Genomic DNA, 6,465 nt, shown 5'->3' on the forward strand with positions numbered 1-6,465 from the left:
ATAAAGCCGTCCTCGGCAGCATCACCGGAAGCATTCTCACAGGATATAGGAGACGGGGCAGGACATTCATTTTGATTAGTGCTATTCTACCCAACCAGGAAATTGGAAGGTCTCCCCATCGCTGGAGGTCCTGCCTTATCCTTTCCAGTAAATGCACAAAATTAGCCTTATACAACTGACCAAATACTGGAGTAATAAAAATGCCTAAATATAAGAAGCCCTCCAGGTACCAACGAAAGGGAAAAAGGGAGCCTAGAGTTTTTAACCTAAGATCACTTCCCAGGTTTAATTAACCCAAGAAACAAATTGTTTTTTGACTCTCATGTTAAAATTTGAGTATTGTTTACACTATGATATGGTTAAAGGCCCTTTAGTCATTTTGAACTCAAATCTGATGGTTTCCTATTCCAACAATGATAAGCAGTGGGCTATGACATGGTGAACAGCATACTCAATAAATAGACAATGTTCTGGATCCCTGGGTTAGCAACAGGATGACATTGTGAGAAGTTGCCCCTATCTGTGGAAGAGAACAGGGCGCCTGCTGATTACTGGTTAAAAATTACATCAGCATCTTGTTCCTCTAGTAGGGCCACTTGAAACTGCTAAAGGGGTAAAGACAGAAGAGAAAAATTAGTCCACATCAGGGAACCAGAGAGGTGAATGAAGCTAGTATGTGCCTTATCCTTGGGGTCTTTCAGAAACTTTATTCGGCACGAGCAACAAATGTTGATGAAGCCCAAAGGTCAACTTTGCCAGGATCTTCCCAGGGTCCAACTTTGCCAATCTTAAACCCCTTTGTGGTGTGTACTGTATTAGTGTTCTATAGTTATGAACTCACAGATGGATATTATCAAATTTCCAGACTATTAGTCATAGGCTGAGAAAATAATAGACCTTTATAGCACTGAAGGAGGCCATTCAGCCCATCATGTCCACACCAGGCGCAAAGATCTAACTACAGTATTCCCACTTTCCAGCTCTTGGTCCAGAGCCCTGCACACCACAGCAACACAAGTGAAGATGCTGCTTCAATGTTAAGCAAGTTTCTGACTCAATCAACATTTCGGGCAGACAGTTCCAGACTCTCATCATCCTCTGAGTAAGAACACTTCTTTTAATTATTTCTTAGCGTTATATCTCTTACTTAAAATCTATGCCCCTTGGTTATTGTAATTTTCCTAATGGAAAAAAAATTGCCTTCCTGTCAGCCCTCTCCATATCTCTCAAAATTTTATACAACTCTATCAGGTCCCCTCTCAATCTTCACTGCTCCAAGCAAGTCAACTTCAGCCTATCTAATCTTTCCGCGTAGCTCAGATCCTCTTGACCATGGAACATTCTGTTAAATTTCCTCTGCATTGTCTCAAGAACAATCACATTCTTCCCATAATGTGGTTATCAGTAGTGGTCTGATCAGCATTTTCCAAAGGTCCGGTGTAGCTTCCTTCCATGGCTAATTAAGGCAAGTATCACACGTGTCTTCTTTAACCACCTTATCCAGTTGCCCTGCAGCTTTGAAGCATCGGTGGATATGCACTTCAAGGTTCCTCTGATCATCAGCACTTCCCCGGGCCCTGTCATTCATTGCGTAATCCTTGTCTTGCTGGCCCTCCCCAATTTGCCTCACTCTTTTCTGGTTTGAATATCAGTGTCACTGCTCTGCCCACCTGACTTGTCTGTTGATATCCAATGAAGAGGCATAGCCTTCAAGTAAAGGGGAGCAGATTTAGGACTGAATTGAGAAGGAACTTCTTCGCCCAAAGAATTGTGAATCTCTGGAATTCCCTGCCCAGTGAAGCAGTTGAGGCTACCTCATTGAATATTTTTAAGGCAAAGATAGATTCTTGAACTGTAAAGGAATTAAGGGTTACAGTGAGAGGGCGGTAAGTGGAGCTGATTCCATAAAAAGATCAGCCATGATCTTATTGAATGACAGACCAGGCTCGATGGGCCAGATGGCCTACTTCTGCTCCTATTTCTCATGTTCTTGTGTTCTCCTGCAGTTTATGACTATCATCCTTGGTATTTATCACTTTACCAGTTTTTGTGCCAGCTACAAACTACTTTACATACCCACTAGATTAAGGCCAACTCATTAATGTATATACCAAAAGCAGCAAGTACTCCAGCACCAGCTCTACAAAATCCCACTGCAACCAAATCTTTGGTCACCGAAACATTGCCTTATCATCACACTCTGCTTCCTGTCTCTCAGCCAATTCTGAATCCACTTTACCTTGACTCCCATGGGCTCCTACCTTCTTGGACCAGTCTGACATGAGGAACCCTATTGAAAGCCTTACTAAAGTCCACGTATTCACATCAAGTGCATTACCTTCATCAACATTACTGGTTATCTCCGAAAGTCAAATTTTTCAAACATAAAATTCCCTTGACAAATATGTTGACTATCCCTGATTATTCCATGTCTCTCCAGTTGCAGATATATGATATTCCCTGATAACTCCTCTCGTGCCTCCTTCAATTGCCTGAGATACATATCACCTGAGCCGATGGATATATCTCCTTTTAAGGTGGATAAACCTGCTCCTACCACCTCTCTATCCATATTCGTTTCTTCTGATATTTCACAGCCCATCCTGATGTTGTTATGACATGAGATAGACAACCAAATCAAATTAGCATCTCTACCTCTGTATTCACAACACAATAAAATGGAAACCCTCAAAATTGACCTCAGAGTTTCCTAACCTGATTTAATTTGAATAACCAGTCCCAGACTCTGCAAATAATGAATTCTAGATGCCAATTTGTATCTTAAAAGACTTAGCAATTTATTAGCAATATAGTAACTTTAGCAGAGTAAAATTAAACAACAAAGCAATCTAATTGGACTATGCTAGGATCCCAGCTCATTTACACAAAAGACAGATAGATAAACACAGTTAAGGGATAAATAAGAGAAAGTAACAAACTGGTCAGATTACTTAAGTGTTTTGTGATGCATTGTTCCACAGGCATAAATGAAGTTTTCTTGGTTGATTACATCAAGTTGTTGATCAGGATCACCATTTCAATTCATTCATTTAAAAGCAGTAATAACTTAGTTTCCGAAGAGCTGTTCATGGGAGGTTAGGCAGGGAGCTTTCAAATCTTCAAGCTGGAGCATCAGCACCTGTATGTTTTTACTCAGAAAACACAGTCCAAAACCCAATTCTCTGACCACTCCTTGATAGACTGACCATCTCTCTCACGAGGTCCCAATTATTATTTAACATCTGCCATCTGCTTGTGCATAAGGTCTAGTCCTAGATGCTGATTTCGTTAATAGCTAAATTCTGCTTTCTATTTCAGCATGGTGCTCTTCCACAGTGATGAAGCATCTGCAGAACCTTTTGACCAGGAACCAACCCGCAACCTTCAAGGCCTGACCTCACAAATGAACTGTTTTCCTTTTAACACTATCACAACAGGATCTTGACCAGATGGGCCAATGGGCTGAGAAGTGGCAGATGGAGTTTAATTCAGATAAATGCGAGGTGCTGCATTTTGGGAAAGCAATCTTAGCAGGACTTATACACTTAATGGGAAGGTCCTGGGGAGTGTTGCTGAACAAAGAGACCTTGGAGTGCAGGTTCATAGCTCCTTGAAAGTGGAGTCGCAGGTAGATAGGATAGTAAAGAAGGTATTTGGTATGCTTTCCTTTATTGGTCAGCGTACTGAGTACAGGAGTTGGGAGGTCATGTTGCGGCTGTACAGGACATTGGTCAGGCCACTGTTGGAATATTGGATGCATTTCTGGTCTCCTTCCTATCAGAAAGATGTTGTGAAACTTAAAAGGGTTCAGAAAAGATTTACAAGGATGTTGCCAGGGTTGGAGAATCTGAGCTACAGGGAGAGGCTGAACAGGCTGGGGCTGTTTTTCCTGGAGTGTTGGAGGCTGAGGGGTGGCCTTATAGAGGTTTACAAAATTATGAGGGGCATGGATAGGATAAATAGGCAAAGTTTTTTCCCTGGGGTTGGGGAGTCCAGAACTAGAGGGCATAGGTTTAGGGTGAGAGGGGAAAGATATAAAAGAGACCTAAGGGGCAACATTTTCACACAGAGGGTGGTACATGTATGGAATGAGCTGCCAGAGGATGTGGTGGAGGCTGGCACAATTGCAACGTTTAAGAGGCATTTGGATGGGTATATGAATAGGAAGGGTTTGGAGGGATATGGGCCGGGTCTGGCAGGTGGGACTAGATTGGGTAGGGATATCTGGTCGGCATGGACGGTTGGACCGAAGGGTCTGTTTCCATGCTGTATGACTCTATGCCAAGTATTCTTTAGCTCAAGACTCCAAACCAAACTGATAACATAAAATAAAAATAATGAAAAATCATCATGGGACCTAAGAATGTCTATACCTGCATCATCCTTTTCTGTTATGAAGACTGACACAAAGTATTAATTGAGGTCAGTGCTTCCAGGCTGACATACACATTACCCCATGGTCCATTATGGGCCCTACCTTTTCCTAAGGCAATCTCTTCCTCTTTACATCTTGTTTAAAAAACCCTTTTTGTTTTTCTTTACTGACCAATACTTTCTTGTGTACTTCCTTAGTTTTCCAAATTTCTTTTTTATTTTTCCCCTGCACCTTTTATACTCCTCTGAGGACTCTACCATACTGAGCCCTCAGTGTCTGCTGGAAGCTCCTTTTTTCTTTCTTCATCCTAGCTTTCATGCCCCTTGACAACTAGAGTTCTCTGCTTTCAGTCATACCCTCTCTCTTTATTTTTGTTCTATACTCTCAATGTTTCCTTCTGGAATTGCTTCCACTGCTTTGACACAGTTATATCTGTAAGTAACTGCTCCTGGTAAACTTGCATCTAATATCATCTTATCTTAGTAAAATTAGCCTTTCTTCAGTTTAGAACTTTTATTCCTGGCCCATCTTTATCCTTTTTCCATACCTATCCTACATTAGATTGATTTATGGTCACTATCGCCAAAATGCTCCCCTACTCATATTCCTTCTACATGTCTTGGTCATTACTGTGATACCATACTCTCAACCTGTGACCTAAACTTGTCTATTTTATTCCTCCGGCTTCTGGTATTAAAATATATTCAATTTGTCTTTGGTAAAGGCACTCCTGTCTTACCTAGCATATGCCCCCTGTTGCTGCCTAAGCTGCCAAGTCTGGAGCATAGAGTTGCTCCAATCAGAGACCTCTCTCGCACACATAGTCACCTATTATTGCTTTCAATATTGCAACAGTATCTGCACCCTTGGGTTTTGACTTAAACCTACACTGTCATAGTTTTCATATTTGAAACATTGATTTTCAAGAACAAATTGGTGGCTTGATATGACAAGCTGTCATGTATTCTGATACCCTACTGATTCAGTCTTGGGGCGTGATGATACTCCTTTTCATTTTCCTTGATGTCTCTGATGTTTTTGCTCATGTTCTAATTGTTGTTTGTCTTTCCTTTCAAACTTGTAAGTATTGCTTTGCATCTTAGGCATACAATGTTTCTCCTGTTTTAAAATTGCTGTTCTTGCTGGAATCACATCCACAAAAATGCAACATTTGTTTTTCACAGAGTTGATTATTGAAGAGGATCTATAGCTGGTTCACTGTGTTTTGTTACATTCTTTTGTCCATAATCACAATCATTATTTCTTCCACCTTTCCCTCATCTAAACAACTCTTGTATAATTTTGAAGGTGTAATTATTTACACAAAAATAAATTAACAGACATGAGAAGGCGACTTGTTTCAAAAGTATTGCTATTGATTGCAATATTTGGTAATCTATTTGGACAAGAGAATCCCTATTTTAATTAGATAAACAATAAGATAATTTGCTCATCACAACTGTCGATTTTTTTCCTCTTCTATCTCTGTTGCTGTTCAATAGTTTTGGCCTAATGGTTCATACTAATGATTTGTCAATTCTGTGTGTGTGTGCCTTCTTGTTTTGATTATCAACAAGAAAGCTATTGATTTCCTGTTCACTCAGTACACAGACTATTTCTTCTTTAGATTGTACCTCGATCATTTGTAGATGATTATGTCTGAAGATATCACGTTTGGAACCAATTGGTGATTTTTGGGATACGAGAAATGTTCAACAGGATAAACGAGCCATTTCACATTGTTGTGATGCAATGGATGCTGCAAAAAGACATTCTGCCTGCCTTACAATTGAGTAACATTGTATATGAATTGTAGTGCCATTGTGATGTCGTCCCAGAACCTGATTGATTGAATAGTGATACGTAACAGGCAGAATGCAGAGCAGAGCATAATCAGCTCTCAACTAACATTCACTTGCAAATCCAAAATCAGAATGTCTCCTGTTAAATGTAATTGGACAGCAGCTGCTGAGCAATCCTGAGTGCACAAAAGGCTATACTAGCAAGCAATTTAAGATAATCGACGTTTCGGGCATGAGCCCTTCTTCAGGAATGAATTGAAGCCATTCCTGAAGAAGGGCTCATGCCCG

The 6,465-nt window shown here is 40.5% G+C and overlaps 1 long non-coding RNA gene across 2 annotated transcripts in view; it reads left to right on the top strand.

Annotated features, from left to right (window-relative positions):
- The window catches only part of LOC122553755, a 98,237-nt gene that overhangs the window by 26,650 nt on the left and 65,122 nt on the right, over positions 1-6,465 (top strand). For both annotated transcript variants that reach the window (XR_006312834.1, XR_006312833.1), the window contains exon 2: positions 981-1,102. This is a non-coding gene — a long non-coding RNA (uncharacterized LOC122553755). The remainder of the gene's footprint in view (positions 1-980; positions 1,103-6,465) is intronic.

The sequence above is a fragment of the Chiloscyllium plagiosum genome, chromosome 10 (assembly GCF_004010195.1).
Source record: "Chiloscyllium plagiosum isolate BGI_BamShark_2017 chromosome 10, ASM401019v2, whole genome shotgun sequence".
Lineage (NCBI taxonomy): Eukaryota > Metazoa > Chordata > Chondrichthyes > Orectolobiformes > Hemiscylliidae > Chiloscyllium > Chiloscyllium plagiosum.